This window comes from Spermophilus citellus, assembly GCF_964194105.1.
Source record: "Spermophilus citellus genome assembly, chromosome: 2".
Classification (NCBI taxonomy): domain Eukaryota; kingdom Metazoa; phylum Chordata; class Mammalia; order Rodentia; family Sciuridae; genus Spermophilus; species Spermophilus citellus.
Window position 1 is genome coordinate 88,796,915 of NC_138183.1, and position 17,919 is coordinate 88,814,833.

The 17,919-nt window shown below is 35.1% G+C and overlaps 1 long non-coding RNA gene across 1 annotated transcript in view; it reads left to right on the forward strand.

Moving 5' to 3' along the window:
* Positions 1–5,131: 5,131 nt before the first annotated feature.
* Positions 5,132–17,919, forward strand: part of LOC308633679 — a 161,161-nt gene continuing 148,373 nt past the window's right edge. Inside the window, exon 1 of the long non-coding RNA XR_014018839.1 lies at positions 5,132–5,213. This is a non-coding gene — a long non-coding RNA (uncharacterized lncRNA). The remainder of the gene's footprint in view (positions 5,214–17,919) is intronic.

Genomic DNA, 17,919 nt, shown 5'->3' on the forward strand with positions numbered 1-17,919 from the left:
ATGGTGCTTAAAGACTATAATTCGACCTTTTATTCCCTTCATACTGAGTTGCTGAAAAAAAGTACCAATTCATCCTTCTATATTGTTTCTTCATGCTTTGCTTTTATTTGTAGTTTTCTCTCACCTGGATTATTCCAGTGGTTTGCTAATTGGTCCTGATCTTATTTTTCTCTCAAACCATTCTCTATAATGCTGCCAGAATGATCTTTCTAAAATAAATTTTCTTTTTGTGTATCGTTTACCTTTAATATCAGTCTCTTACTCCTTAATTACAAGGTGAAATCTGAAACTCCTCATCTAGTCTAAAGGCCTTTTATGATATGACCCTTGATTTCCTTTTTAGCCACATCATACCTCAATACTCTCTGTCTGCCTACTCTGCACCTGAGTTTTAGTTACACCAAATTACTTGTAGTTCCTTAAATATGTATAGGAATATACCTCTCACTTTCATATTCATGCTTTTAGTGCTTATACTCTGATTCCCCTATCTCCTCAAATCATATTTCCAACTCAGTGTAAGTTTTAGATGCCCACCATAGTGTTTCATGAATTCCCTTTCCACTTACATGCCCTCCTGTGCATTGTTCAGACTAATATGTGTGTTGTAATTGTACTTATTTGTTGCTTCACTGCTAGACTTTTTTTCCCACATTTTATTGGTGTATTATAGTTATGCACAATAATGGGATTTGTTGTTACATATTTGTACATGCACACAATGTAACAATATAATTTGGCCAATATCAATCCCTAGCACTTCCCCACTCCCTCCCTGCTTCTCATCCTTTAGTCTCTTTCTTCTAAGGATCTCCCTTTGATTTTTAGAAGATCATCCCCACCTTTTTTTCCTTTTTCTTTTCCAGTTTCTGCACGGATCTTCTGAGTTTGACTTAATTTGCTTAATATGAAATAAATCTCTAGTTCCATCCATTTTCCTGCAAATGCTATAATTTCACTTATATTTATGACTGAATAGAATTCCATTGTGTGTGTGTGTGTGTGTGTGTGTGTATTTTTTATCCATTTTCTTTATTCATTCATCCATTGATGGACACCTAGGCTGGTGCCACAGTTTGGTTAATGTGAGTTGTGCTGCTATGAACGTAGGTATGCGTGTATCACTGTAGTAAGATGATTTTAATTCTTCAGGATAAATACCAAGGAATGGTATAGCTGGGTCATATGGTAGTTTGGTGGTTCCATGTGTAGTCTTTTTTTTTAATATAGGTGGACACAATATCTTTTTTTTTTTTTTTTTAATGTAGTGCTGAGGATCGAACACTCTACCACTGAGCCACAACCCTAGCCCTCCATGTCTAGTCTTTTGAGGAACCTTCATACTGATTTCCATAGTAGTTGTACTAATTTATAGTCCCATTAACAGTGTAAAAGTGTTCCTTTTTCTCCACATCCTCTCCAACATTTATTATTATTTTTATTTTTGATGACTGACAAAATGACTTGTATGAGATGAAATCTCAGTGTAGGTTTTTTTTTTTTGGTGGGGGGGGAGGTGGATCATGGTACCAGGTATGGAACTCAAGGACACTCAACCACTGAGCCACTTCCCCAGCCCAATTTTGTATTTTATTTAGAGACCTGGTCTCACTGAGTTGCTTAGCACCTTGCCATTGCCGAGGCTGGCTTTGAATTTGTGATTCTCCTGCCTCAGCCTCCTGAGCCGCTGGGATTACAGGCATGCGCCACCATGCACGGCTCAGTGTAGTTTTTATTTGCATTTCCCTGATAGTTAATGATGCTGAACATTTTTTCATGTATTTGTCAGCCATTTGTATTCTTTTGAGTTGTGTCTGTTTAATTCATATGTCCATTTGTTAATTGGGTTATTTGATTTTTTTTTGTTGTAAAGTTTTTTGAGCTCTTTATATATTCTAGAATATATAAAATTAATCCTCTGTCAGAAGAGTAGCTAGCAAGATTTTCTCCCGTTCTGTAGGTTTTCTCTTCACATTTTTTTAAATATTTATTTTTTAGTTATAGATGGATACAATATCTTTGTTTTATTTTTTATGTGGTGCTGAGGATTGAACCCAGTGCCTCACACATGCGAGGCAAGTGCTCTTCCTCTGAGCCACAATCCCAGCCCCCTCTATTCACATTTCTAATTGTTTTTTTATGTTGTTGTTGTTGTTTTTTGTTTTTGTTTTTGTTTTTTGCTGTGCAGAAGCTTTTTAATTTTATGCTATCCCATTTATTAACTCTTGACATTGCTTTCTGAGCCTTAGGGGTCCCTCTACTGCTATTTATTAAGACAATTATTGTAGGAGCCTATCCTGTGCATTATAGAAGTTTAACAACATTCCTGACCTGTACCCACTAGATGACAACAGAATTCTTCCAGTTTGGACAACCAATAATATCTCTAGACATTGCCAAATATTTCCTGGGGGGAAGATGCTTCCGCTTAAGAATCACGGCTCTGTTATATAAACTGCTTGAGTTATATGGTTGAGTGATTTGCCTTTAACCCTAGTAAAGTATGTTATCAAAATCTTTATGCCTTTGCTTAATGCCTTTTAGTGACTTCTCATTAAGCATTTTATTTTATTATTGTGTGTGTGTATAATTTTTTTTAAATGGGTATTTGATTCTGTGGTGGTGCTTTACCACTGAGCCATGTCTCTAGCCCTTTTTATTTTTAAATTTTATTATTTTTGGGTACTGGGGATTGAACTCAGGAGCACTCAACCACTGAGACCGTTTTTTTTGTATTTTATTTAGAGACAGGGTCTCACTGAGTTGCTTTGTTCCTTGTTTTTGCCACGGCTGGCTTTGAACTCAGAATCCTCCTCCTGTCTCAGCCTCCTGAGCTGCTGGGGTAACAGGCTTGTGCCACTGTGCCCAGCTTTATTTTTTATTTTGAGACAGGGTCTCACTGAGTTGTTGAGGGCCTCACTAAGTTCTGATCTTCCTGTTTCCGCCTCTGAGTTGCTAGGATTATAGGTGTGGAACACTGTGTCTGATTCCCATCATGTATCTTAATAGCATGGTATTTAAAGCCCTGAAACCTCATCTTACTTAGCTCCTCAAAGCGCTACTCTCCTCAGTGAAAGAATAGGTTGGAAAAATTGGTTCTATTATAAAGGCAGTCTATGAGAAAACTTGATGTGGCCTAGGTTCTGGCAGAATGAGGGGAAAAAAATTTTTTAGTTTTCCCTGAGAATTTGTAGCTATAGGTTTTTGCTTATGTGGGTCTAAAAACACATTTAAGTTACCTTCATGATAATCTCTAAACAGAATTTAACACAAACAAGTGATCTTACCGACATATGACAGTAGGCACTGGGAAACAAAAAATGGACCTAATCTACCTTTTTCCTGTTGGAAGTGAATCTGTTTCAGAGACTTACGTTTTTTGCTTATTCGTTCTTAAATCTTATCTGCATCCATTGGTCCAGCACTGCTTGTGACTGATAGGTTAAAGTCTGGATTTAGCAAGTACCACATGAAATTCTCATTCTTTTTTTTTTCTTTCTTTTAAAAAATTTGTCCCAGACATTCTTGGACTTAAAATAAAAATTTTACGTGCTTAAGGAAAAAAAAAAACCTAAAAATTTCAGTAGAGAACTGGGAATTGAAAAATGGAAATTCTATAAAAAATGACATAGTTAAGAATTCAGTGAATGAATTTAACAATAGCTGAATTACAGCTGAAAAGAAATATTGAATAACTAGATTTTGTCAGAAGAAAAAAAATGACAATAATGCCTACAGAGACAAAGGGATAAAAAAGAACCAGAAAACTAAAATATAACAGAATGGGTTAACATTAAGCAACTTGAGTCCCAGAAGTAGAGAATATTTGTAGTTAATGCTTAGCAATTTTCTGAAACTTAGAAAATCATCAAGCTATGGATTTCAGAGGTCCCACAAACCTCAAGCAAAATATTTAATGCAATAATATGTATGTAAGTATTACTAATACTGTTGGAAACTTTTTAAAAAGAAGCAATGAAAGAAAAAAGAATCAAAGATCTAAAATAAGAACCTTCAAAGGACCGAAAATATGACAACTGATTTATCAATAGAAACAGAAACAGAAGATAATACAATAGCATTCTTCAAAGTGATAGGCTAATTGGAAACCTAGAGCTCTATAAAAAAATAAAACTGCCCTTAAAAATAGGGTACATTGGGTAAAATACACGAAGTTTCACACACAAATAAGAATTCTTGGGCTGGGGATGTGGCTCAAGCGGTAGCGCGCTCGCCTGGCATGCGTGCGGCCCCGGTTTGATCCTCAGCACCACATACAAACAAAGATGTTGTGTCTGCCGAAAACTAAAAAAAATAAATAAATATTCTCCTTCCCTCCCTCCCCACCCCCCTCTCAAAAAAAATATATTAAAAAATAAGAATTCTTCCCTAATCTTACACAAAAGAAGTCAGAGAAAAATGATTATCAGCTGGTAGTTTAGAAATGGAAGAAAGATGAGTAATGATTTTGAAAAAAAAAAAGGAATGCCTTTGAGTGTTTTAAAAACCAGAGACTACATAAAAACAACAGCATGTACTTTGGGAGGGGCATAAGTAGAGTAAAAGTGTTTTTAAGTTGCCTATTCGAAAGGTGAAATTGTACTTTTGTGTTAGATTTGAATATTCAAAGTTATGTCTTATATTAAGGGTGACCACACTAGAATATTTTTAAGAATACTTTGACAAAAATAGAGTTAATGAATTAGACATAAGGCAAGAAAGAGAAAGCAAAAACAAAAATGGCATATAGGAAATACAATTGGTGAGGTAGTAAATTTAATTCAAATGTATAAGAAATTGCATTAAATCTAAGAATGTTAAATCCTCCAATAAAAGACAGATGTCAGATAATACAACCTAATTATATAGATAAAAGATGCACAAAAGGCAAAAATACAGAAAGATAAAAAGTAGAGGTTTGTAAAATATGATGGCTATATTAGTATCAGCATTTTAGGCGGAAGACTTACTGATTGTAAAAAGGGACAATTGATAATGATAAAAGGGCTAATTCACCAGGAAGATTTAACAAATTTCTTTTTCTTTTTCCTGTACTGAGGATTGAACCCAGTGGAGCTCTACCACTGAGCTACATTCTAGCCATTTAATTTTTTTTTTTTTTTTTTTTGGAAACAGGGGCTCACCAAGTTGCCCAAGCTACTCTTGAACTTTTGATCCTCCTACCTCAACCTGCCAAGATGCTGGGATTACAGGTGTGTGCTACCAAGTGGGGCAAAGTTTTAGATTTAAACAATTCAATATGTAGCTTTTAAATCTATCAAAGATCTACAAAGAAAAGTAGAGAAATTTGCAATAATAAAGGAAGATTGCATGTTCATTGATCAAAAAAGTTAGCAGGAGCCAGGTGTGGTGGCTAATCCCAGTAACTCAGGAGGCTGAGATAGGAGGATCACAAATTTGGGGCAACCATCAGCAAGACAACTTAGTGAAACTATCAAAATAAAAAGTACTGGGGGTTGGGTTGTAGCTCAGTGGTTGAGTGCTTTCCTTGAATGTGTGAGGCACACGGTTTGATCCTCGGCACCACATAAAAAAATAAAGATATTGTGTCCATCTACAATTTAAAAAATACTTAAAAAATAAAAAGTACTAGGGATGTAGAGTGTTCCTGAGTTAAATAACCAGTACCACCACCACCACCAAAAAAAAAAAAAAAAAGTTTGTGGGGAATATAGAAAATAAAGCTAAATTTGCGCTAAATATATATAGACTTAAATGCTCAAAGAATGGATAGCATTTTTTTTTTCATGTACTTATGGAACATTACAGTAATTGGCAATAATGCTATGCCATAAAGCAAATCTAAACAAGATTCAGAGGATTATAAACATACAAAACATATTCTCTGACCATAATTAATCCATTTTGTTTCATCATCCCAGATGTGGAACATCTATAAAAACTTTATAATATATACTTGTAATATAGTAAATACACATATACTATAAATTATGATTTCTAACCTATTATAATGCACTTGTGTAAATTTTGTTGAAATATTTGCAGAATTGGAAATTTGGGACTAAATGGGTTAAGTTGGGGGGAAATTGTTAGGAAATCCTGACTTTAGATCCAAAATTATCTTGGGTTAAGGAAGAAATAACAATGAAAACCAGGAAATATTTTAATTATAAAAGTAAGACATCAAAATCTATGGAATGTAACTAAAACTATTTTTAGAGGGAACTTTATCAGAAAAGAATAAATGCTAGTCAAGATGAGCATTTATCCCAGTAAATTAAATTAAACAATTCAAATTAAACAAAAGGAGGAAAGAAAAAGTGAATATCTAAATTTGGTAGAATATAAAGTGAGCATAAAGGGATTAACACACTAGCAAATGTAAAGGAACAAATAAAAATCAGAATGAAAAGGGAGACATCAGCCACTGTTTCACATAAGAGGACATTGTGTCTCTCTCCCTCACCTGGTCTCCCTCTTCTTTCCTATGCATATGGGATTGAACGCCCAGGGATACTCTACCACTGAGCTACATCCCTAGCCATTTTTCTTTTATTTTGTGAAGGTCTCAGCTAAGTTGTCCAGGTTGACCTTGAATTTTCAATCCTCTTGTCTCAGCTTCCTGAATAGCTGGAATTATAGTCTTGTACCGCCATTCCCAGCTAGTCAATAACTTCATGCTGATATATTAAAAAATTTACGTGAAATGGTCAAATACCTGCAAAACTACACATAAGGAAGGAAAATCTGAATAGTTCTATATTGGGAATAATTTTAACAAGGTGTAAGGATGATAAATGGGGAGACAGTCTTTCTAAAAAACAGTGCTGGGACAACTGGGTAATTACAGACAAAAGAATGAAGTTGAAACTCATACTTGGCACTGTATATAAAAATTAACAAAATAGATTAAAGAATTACATGTAAGCTATAACAATAAAACTTTTTAGAATACATGTAAGTCTTTGTGACCCTGGAAGAGGCAACAGTTTCTTAGGATGTACCATGCAAAAATAACCAAATAAAAAATACATAGATTTCATCAAAGTTTTAAAAATTTGTCCTTCAAATATCACTCTCAAGATAGTGAAAGTTGGAGGTATATCTCAGTGGTAAAGAACTTGCCTAGCTTGCTTGATGACCCTGGTTGGGTTTGGTCCCCCAGAACCGCAAACAACAACTAAATATTCAAAGAAAAAGAAAAGAAAAAATAAAAGATAATCCTGAGAGTGGAAGAACATATTTGCAAATCATATCTGGTATAGTATATATAATATATAAAGAATTCCATATCAATAATAAAAAGATAAATAGTTAAAAATTGGGCAAGATATTTGAATAATTATTTCTCAAAAAATGGACAATAAATATTAATAATATCATAAGTTAATAGGGAGATGCAAATGAAAACCACATTACGTTACTATTTCATAATCACGAGAATGGCTATAATTGAAAAGGAAGACAATGATAGTTTTTTATGAGGATGTAGGAAAATAGAAACCCTCATACATGTAAAATGGTGCAGCCACTTTGGAAAAAACACTGACAATTCCTCAAAAAGTTATACAGTTACCATATGGTGTCGTTTCTTAGTCTGTTTTCTGTTTCTATGATAAAATGGTTGAAGCTAGATACTTTATTTTTTTAATTGGTTCTTTTTAAATATACATGACAGTAGAATATATTTTTACATATTTTATATACATGGAGTATAACTTATTCTAACTAGGATCCTGTTCTTGTGATTGTACGTGATGTGGAATTATACTGGTCAAGTATTCATATATGAACATAGGAAAGTTATGTCTGATTCATTCTACTATCTTTCCTATTCCCAATTCCCTTTCTTTCCCTTCATTCTCCTTTGTCTAATCCAATGAATTTCTGTTCTTCCCCTCCTCACCCTTCCTTGTTGTGGGTTAGCATCCACATATCAGAGAGAAAATTTGGCCTTTGTTTTTGGGGGACTGGCTTATTTTGCTTAGCATGATAGTCTCCAGCTCCATCTATTTACTGGAAAATGCTATAATTTCATTCTTTATGGCTGAGTAATATTCCATTGCATGTATATACCACATTTTCTTTATCCATTCATCTACAGAAGGGCACCTAGGTTGGTTCCATAGCTTGACTGTGAATTGAGCTGCTCTAAACATTGATGTGGCTGTGTCACTGTAGTGTGCTAATTTTAAGTCCTTTGGGTATAAACCAAGGAGTGGGATAACTGGGTCAAATGATGTTTCCATTCCAAGTTTTCTAAGGAATTTCCATACTGCTTTCCATAGTAGTTGCACCAATTTGCAGTCCCACCACCATTTTTATGAGTGAACCTTCCCCCCATATCCTTGCCAACATTTATTGTTGCATGTATTCTTGATAATTGCCATTCTGACTGGAGTGACATAGAATCTCGGTGTAGTTTTAATTTACATTCCTCTAATTGCTAGCAATGTTGAACATTTTTTTGTATATTTTTTGACCATTCATACTTCTTCTGTGAAGTGCCTTTTCAGTTCCTTTGCTCATTTATTGATTGGGTAATTTGTTTTGTTTTTTGTGTTTTTTTTTTTTTTGGTGTTAACTTTTTTTAAGTTCTTTATATATCCTGGAGATTAATGATCTGAGGTTGTAGGTGGTCAAGATTTCCTTTCATTCTGTAGCCTCTCTGTTCATGTTCTTGTTTCCTTTGATGTAAAGAAGCTTTTTAGTTTGATATAATCCATTTATTCATCTTTTTAATAAAATGTTTTAGTTATAGATGGATGTAATACTTTTATTTATTTGTTTTTATGTGGTGCTGAGGATCGAACCCAATGCCTCACACACACTAGACAATGATCTACTGCTGAGCCACAACCCCAGCCCACATTTATTGATTTTTTATTTTACTTGTTGTGCTGTAGGAGACTTGTTCAGGAATTCGGTTCCTAAGCTGACAGGATGGAGAGTTGGGCCTACTTTTTCTTCTAGTAAGCACAGTCTCTGGTCTAATGCCTAGGTTCTTGATCCACTTTGAGTTGAGTTTTGTGCAGGGTGAGAGGGGTCTAATTTCATTTTGTTAACATATGGGTTTCCAGTTTTCCCAGTACCATTTGTTGGAGAGGCTATCTTTTCTCTAATGTATATTCTTTAATGTATGTTTTCTCTAATGTATGTATTTTTTCTGTAATGTATGCACCTTTGTCTGATATGAGATAACTGTATTTACGTGGGTATGTGTCTGTTTTCTATTCTGTTTTATTGGTCTTCGTGTCTGTTTTTGTGCCAGTACCATGCTGTTTTGTTACTATAGCTCTGTAGTATAAGGCCTGATGTTGTGATGCCTCCTGAAGCTGGGTATTTTGAAAAAGAGGTTTATTTAGTACATAGTTTTGGGGGCTGAAAGTCCAAGATTAGTTGGTCCCATCTCTTTGGCATCTAGTGAGGGCTTCATGGCAGATGACATCACAAATGGTGGTAGTACATGAAGAAGAGTTCACATGATAAAACAGGAAGCTAGAGATATTCAGGTTAGCCTTACTCTTTTAGAACAACTTGCCCTTGTGGAAACTAACCATCACCCCATAAAAGTACATTAATCTCTTTCAAGGGCAGTACTCCTAATGACCCAATTATCTTCCACTAGTCCTCACTTCTTTTTTTTTTTAATATTTATTTATTTTTTTAGTTTTCGGCGGACACAACCTCTTTGTTTGTATGTGGTGCTGAGGATCGAACCCGGGCCTTACGCATGCCAGGAGAGCGCGCTACCGCTTGAGCCACATCCCCAGCCCTAGTCCTCACTTCTTAAAGGTCCCACCAGTCTCCACACTGCCACATTGGGGACCACGCTTTCAGCTTGTGAACCTTTGTGTGTGTTGGAGGGGGGTGGAATGTATTTCTCAAACCATAGCACCCAGCAATTACATTCTTACCCAAGAGAATTGGAAGCCTATACTCAAAACTCTTCTACGTGAATATTCATCAAATCATTATTCATAGTAGCCCCAAACCAAACAACCTAAATACTCACCAACTGATATGGATAAATAAAATGTGGAGAATACAAAAAAATGGAATAATATTTTGCAATCAAAAGAAATATTATCACATACTACATGAATCAATCTTCAAAACATTCCAGTTGAAAGAAGCAACACAAAAAGACATTGCATTATTAAATTTACATGAAGTATCCATAATTACTTAAATCTGTAAGACCAAAAGATGGTGGCTGGCAGGGACTAAGGAACAGGTGGGGAAAAGGTGAATGGTGAATGACTAATGCATTTGGATATGAAGTTCTTTTGGAGGGATGACTTAAATGTTTTCCCACATACGCCCACCTGCATTGAACCTATGGGTGCTCTATCACTAAGCCTTACATCCATATCCATTTTTTTTAAGAGAGTGAGAGAGGAGAGAGAGTGAGAGAGAGAGAGAGAATTTTTAATATTTATTTTTTAGTTCTCGGGGGACACAACATCTTTGTTGGTATGTGGTGCTGAGGATCGAACCCTACGCATGCCAGGCGAGCACGCTACCGCTTGAGCCACATCCCCAGCCCTCCATTTTCAATTTTAAAACAGAGTGTCACTATGTTGCCCTGACTGGGCTTGAACTCCTGCCTCAACTCCTGAGTAGCTGGGATTACAGGCGTGTGCTACCACATACAATCGATTTAAATGTTTTCAAATTAGATAGTGGTGATGATTGTAGAACATCTTAATATACTAAAGCTACCAAATTGAATACTTTAGTAAGGTATATTAAGCATATTTAAATTTTAGAATGTTATCACATCTAGTCAGGCACGGTTGTATATGCTTGTAATCCCAGCAACTAGGGAGGGTGAGGCAGGAGTATGACAAGTTTGAGGCAAGCCTTGACAACTTATCAAGATCCTGTCTCAAAACGAAAAAGGGTTGGGGATGTAACTCAGTATGATAAAGCATCTCCTGGGCTCAATTCAGGCTACTACAAACAAACAAACAAAATCTTTTTATTTAAAAGTTGGCCCCAAATCCAGGCATCAATGACATCCTCACTGAATTTTCCAAAATATTAATAACACCACTTTACCTAAACTCTTCCAGAAACTAGACAAAGAGGAAACATCCCCCAACTTTTTTCACAAAGCTGTCAGCTTTGATACCAAAATATGCATTGGATATTTAAATTTTTTTCCAGACCAATCCTCTTATGAATATAGATTCAAACGTCATAAGTGTAATATTAGCAAATTAACATTAACATTTTGGGGGAGTACCAGGGATTGAACTCAGGGGCACTTGACCATTGAACCACATCCCCAGACCTGTTTTGTATTTTATTTAGAGACAGAGTCTCATTGAGTTGCTCAGCACCTTGATTTTTGCTGAGATTGGCTTTGAACTGTGATCCTCCTGCCTCAGCCTCCTGGACACTAGGATTACAAGTGTGCACCACCATGCCCGGCTGACATTAACATTTTTGTAGTGCCTCACATATGTGAGGCACTGGGTTCTATTCTCAGCACCACATAAAAATAAATAAAGATATTGTGTCCAACTACAACTAAAAACGTATTTAAAAAAAAAAAAAAAGAATATGAGGGCTGGGGTTGTAGCTCAGTGGTAGAATGGTTGGTTGCCTTGCATGCATAAGGCCCTGGGTTTAATCCTGAGCACCGCATATAAATAATTAAATAAATAAATAAATAAAATAAAGATATTGTGTACATCTACAACTAAAAAAAATTTAAAAAAAATAAAGAATATGACAAAGGGGTTTCAAGAATGCAAGGACAGGGCTGGGGATGTGGCTCAAGTGTAGCGCGCTCGCCTGGCATGCGTGCGGCCCGGGTTCGAACCTCAGCACCACATACAAACAAAGATGTTGTGTTCGCCCGCTGAGAACTAAAATAAATAAATAAATATTAAAAAAAAAAAAGAATGCAAGGACAGTTTAACCAAGCAATGTAATTCACTATATTAAGAGATTTTTTAAAAAGCTCATTTCAATAAATGCAAAAATAGCATTTAATAAAATTTATCCATAATAAGCCAATAAACTGGTTATAAGAGGAGAATCTCTTTTAATAGAAATCTATTTTAAAAATTCTACAGTAAACATACTGAGGACCAGGATGTTTACTGTTTTACAATAATTTATAGTCAACATTATTATGGAAGTCATAGCCAGAGTAGTGAGACAAGAAAAGACAGACTTAGTGTTGGAAAGGAAGAAATAAACCTCATTATTTGCTAAGGACAAGTTGCATATATAGGAAATACAAAATCTATAAATTGTTAGAATTAGTAGGTGAATTCAGCAAGGTCACTATATCTAGGACAGATTATGGCAGATATGGCAGATTATATGTGCATTCCTATAATCCCAGCAGTTTGGGAGACTAAGGCCGGAAGATCTTGAGTTCAAAGCCAACCTCAGCAACTTAGTAAGTCCCTAAGTAACTCAGAGAGATCCTGTCTTTAAATAAAATTCAAAATAGGGCTTGGAGATGGAGGGCCAGTGGCTCAGAGATGGAGTGCCCCTGATTTCAATCCCAGGTAACCTTCCCCCCCCACCAAAAAAAAAAAAAAAACCCAATCAGTTGTATTTTTATATACCAGCATCAAATATAAAATGAAAACAGCAACTACCATTTATAATAGCATTGAAAATGTCATATGCTTTGGTATAGATGCAATGAAATATATACAAGACTTCTGTACTAAAAACTAGAAAACATTGAGAGATGTTAAAGATCTAAGTAAATTCAGTTTATACATTAGAATATTCAATATTGTAAAGATTTCAGTTCTCTAAATTGATTTATGGATTCAATGCAACATAATCAAACTCACATGACATTTTAGTACAAATCAAACTGATTCTAAAATTTACATGAAAATGCAAACTTATCACCTGTAAGTAATTAGCAGGTATTTCCTATAAACAGGTATAATCTACTACTCACTTTTTGATGGAAAAGCCCCATGAAAATTGTGAAATAGAATTTTGCATTGCTACCATCATACTCGCAGTCTTCATTTCAGTTTTGCCAAATGTCTCTCCTTGAAAAAGTAATATATGTGTATATGTGCATATACATAACTGTATTTATGTGTATATATATATACACACACAGCTATATATATGTGTGTGTATATTTACACATTTTTTAAAAAAATATATTTTTTAGTTATACATGGGCACAATATCTTTAATTTGTTTATTTATTTTAATGTGGTGCTGAGGATCGAACCCAGGGTCTCACATGTGAGAGGCAAGTGCTCTACTGCTGAGCCACAACCACAGCCCCACACATTTTTTTAAAATAGCAAACAGATCCTTCCCTAGTCAAATCTCAGATGAGACAGAAGCCTTGGTCAAACACCTTGTCTGCAGTCTTATGACCCTAATCTATACCCAATTTCTCACCCATGGAATTATAAAATAATAAATATATTGTTTTAATTACTAAATATATGTAAATTTGTCACATATGCACATATGTAATATTACATTTCACATATTCTACTTCAGTTTCTTTTAACTGAAGTCGATCTTTTAAGTGAATTGGTATTATAGTTCATACTCATTTCACTAACTGATTTTGGTTTAGGTAGTTGCTTCCTGTTTTGATCCCACCTGTCCCAGAATGTTAGCAGCTTCCTGATGTTGCTCAATGGTTTCAACCATTTTTAACTACTTCTCCATATTACACATATTACATTCCTTCTATTGAACTACCTGTCATAAGCCTTGATTTCTTGAGTATTAGAAAATCAACATGTTTTGACATATTAAGAATATCTATGTCTCTGTGCTAGTGGTTTGATGATAGACAATGTTTTTTTTTTTTTTAGAGAGAGAATTTTTTAATATCTATTTTTTAGTTTTCGGTGGACACAACATCTTTATTTTATTTTTATGTGGTGCTGAGGATTGAACCCAGCGCCCCCGCGCATGCCAGGAGAGCATGTTACCGCTTGAGCCACATCCCCAGCCCAAGACAATGTTCTTTCAGTATTACTTCTAGAACATATCCAATAAATTACTTCTTTCCATCAACACTGGAACTGTTCCAGCCCAAAGCCACCATTGTCTCTTGATCAAGGATGTTAAGGTAAGTTTTAATGGAGATTTTACATTCTCCTTTTTACTTCTTTTTTTAAAAATTAAAAAAAAATCTGTTTTTTTAGTTAAAGGTGGACATAATAACCTTTATTTTATTTTTATTTGGTGCCGAGGATCAAACCAGTGCTTGACTCGTGCTAGGTGAGAGCTCTACCACTGAGCCACAATCCCAGCCCCTCCTTTTTACTTATTGCCAGTCTCTTCTTTATCAGTTAACATGATGATATATAGGAGTATGAAAGTAATAGTAGGAGAAACAGACCTGGAATTTAAATGTTCTGTGATGGTATGCTTCTTTATTTAATACAGAGTTGTTGGTTAGACCTGTCTTGATATAATGGATTAAAATATCTTTTGACTGGGCATGGTGGTGCATGCCTGTAATCCCAGTGACTCAGGAGGCTGAACTAGTGTCAAAAGTTTGAGGCCAGCTTTAGCAAAATGAGAACCTGCCTCAAAGGAAAAAAAAAAAGGAGGGGGGATGGGATGTGGGACAGAGGTATAGCTCAGTTGTAGAGTACCCCTGAATTTAATCCCCAGTACAGCAAAAAGAAAAAAATCCTTGTCTTTGGTACCTAGTAGTGCATTTCATTCACCTAGTGAATATGAACTATAATACCAATTCATTTAAAAGATTGACTTTAATTAAGAAAGAACCTGAAGTAGAATATAGATTGAACTGTATCCAAAAGAAGTAAAAGTAGTAGTCAGACCAACTTGTGATTCTATTCCCCAGTGTTTCTTACCTTATTTTCTTTTTTAAAATATAGTTTTAGTTGTAGATGAACACAATGCCTTTATTTTATTTATTTATTTTTATGTGGTGCTGAGGATCAAACCCAGTGCTTCACACATGCTAGGCAAGCACTTTATCACTGAGCTAGAACCTCAGCCCCATATCTTGTTATTTTCAGTTTACTTTTTCTAGAGCTTATTTTGTTACATATTTATTGTAGATATGAATCTTATTTTACGAATAGGTACAAGAATGTAATATTACATTTCACATATTCTACTTTGCCGCAGTCTGGCTGGGCACAAATAACCCAGCCGCCACACAGCCTTGTAGGTTCAAACAGCAACTCTTTATTCTCGAACTCTCACCAGCACTCTACACACACTTCCCGGGAATACACTCCTTCCACCGGGCTCCGCACACCAATTCTCCGGGAACCCCGGGAGAACTCAGCTGGGAACTCCAAAGTAGCGGGTGCCTGAGGCAGCAGGATCCGCCCTAATCCTGGAGCCACCCTATTCCCAGCAGGATCTGCCCTAATCCCAGAGCCACCCTATTGAGCAGGGTCACCTTTCAACCATTCCCTCTGGCAAAATGCCAGGCGTCATTCCGACTAAACTGTGGCTCTCAACACTACTTCACCATCTATTTATCTATTTATAATAATATCTCAATAAAGTAGTTCATCTATTTATAATAATATCTCAATAAATTAGTTACAAGGGGAAAGTTCCTTTCTTTTTTTTGTTTGTTTTTTGATGGTACTAGGGATTTAAACTTTAACAGACCCCTTTTGATTTTATTTTCATAGAGTATCTCACTAAGTTGCTGAGGCTGGCCTTCAACTTGTGATCCTCTTGCTTCAGTCTCTGGAGTTCCTAGGATTAACAGACACGTACCACTGCATTTGGTGGAAAAAAATTTTTTTTTTTCCTTAATAGAAATCTACAAAAAATTTTACAGTAACCATCATCCTTAGGACCAGGATGTCTGCTATTTTATAATTTTAAATAACTCACATGGTCTTTTTATTCATATTTTGCATTCAACCATTTATGTTAATAAGGTGACTTAGCGTGGAATCCCAAGGTGGACTCAAGATGAGTCTGGACCAGCTTTTAGCTCCACCCACTGTTCTCCAGAAAGGGGAGGAAGACTGGAGATTAAATTGTTAAAAAAATAACTAAAAAAATGAACAATGAGATTTGATGAACTATAGTCAAACGTCATTTACATGTCTTTTGTGTGTGTGTGGGGATGGGTAATGAACCCAGGACTCACCCTGTGCCAGGCAAGTGCTTTAACATGGAGACACACCCCAGTCCTTATTTCTCTCTCTTTTTTTTTCTGTTTGCTATCTCTTATTGGGCTGATGTGTTTTCTTTGTTCAGTTTTTTTTCTTTTAATGACTTGAAGGTTGAACATTCTATTTGTATTCTTATATGGTTACACTTAAAACTATAACATATATAACTTTTTTTAAAAAAAATTCAGGGTTAATAATTATTTATATTCACCCCTTACCAAGATAGTAGTGTAGGCAAGCTTTACCTCATGTTTCTCACTCTTCTACTCTAATACTGAATTCACCTGGGGATTTTTAGTTCTAAATTGTAATTGGAAAAAAATAGTCTAAATCACCAATATATGTTGTTTTTTTAAAAAGATCTACATGGTTTCTTGTTCACCATTGGTTTGTATATCTATCTCTATATTTTTATTTTTAGTTAAATCTCTTAAATTCATTCATTTTTAAAAAAATACTTATTTTTTAGTTGTAATTGAACACAATACCTTCACTTTATTTATTCATTTTTATGTGGTACTGAGGATTGACCCCAGAGCCGCACACATGCGAGGCCAGCGCTCTACCGCTGAGCCACAACCCCAGCCCCAAATTCATTCATTTAAAAAAAATTCATTCTTAAAAATCTGATGTTTTTAGCTTTCTCAATTCTTGAACATGTGAAAATAGTTCTCATTTTCCCTTGTATGGCTGAATGATACTTTTATTGGATATATAATGAGAATTCTACTGTCTTCAAACATCAAGATTGCTAATGAGAAGTTTGACTACAGTCTGATTCTTGCTCTCCTGTGGGCAAAATATTTTCCCTTTTCTCCTTTTTTCCTTGATCTTATAATATTTCACTGTGATGAGTTTGTGTCTAGAAGTCTAAAATAATCATCCTCTGGCATTTGGCAGTTTCAATTAGAAAGCTCATATATTGCCTCAGCTCTGGGAAAAATCAACTATTATGAATTTCCTCTTTTCTGCAATATCATACATAATAGTCTTCTAGCTAGTCTTCTCTCTCTCTCTCTCTCTCTCTCTCTCTCTCTCTCTCTCTCTCTCTCACACACACACACACACACACACACACACACAGTACTGGGGATAGAATCCAGAGCCTAGAGGAAATCTTTTTGTCCTTCTCAAATCCATTCTCCAGGAAAAAAGGCTAAAGGGCTTTTAAAAAAACCTCTTCATTATGGAAATTTTAAAATACATATAAAAGCAAGAGAAAATAGTATAATAAACCCCCATGAACCTATCATCTCAAAACTATTCTGATTTACTTTTACCTCCTCTCTTTACCCTTCATTTATTGTTAAGCAAGCCCCAGATATTATATAATTTCATCTGTAAATATTTTTCTGAAAGACATTTTAAAAATATGTAGCCAGCATGCCAATAATACACTTTAAAAATATATCATCAAATATCCAGCTAGTGGTTAAGTTTTCCTCGTGGTTCCATAACTTAAAAAAAAAAATAAATTCAGTTAGAATCTAAATAGGACGCCTACATTACAAATGATTAACATGTCTCTTTGTTCTCTTTTAATCTATAGGACCTGACCCCCTGCCTCCCTCACCACCTTTTCCTACAATTTATTTTTTGAAGAATGTAGATTATTTATCATGTAGAATGTCTCACAGACTAGATTTATGATTAATAGTAACTATCTAGATACATTGATTCATTAGGGATTACAAATGATGATATTCCAATTCTATAATTCCTCTTAATTTATTAGATATAAGAAATCTATAAGAAAAATTATTCATCTGGGCTGGGGTTGTGGCTCAGT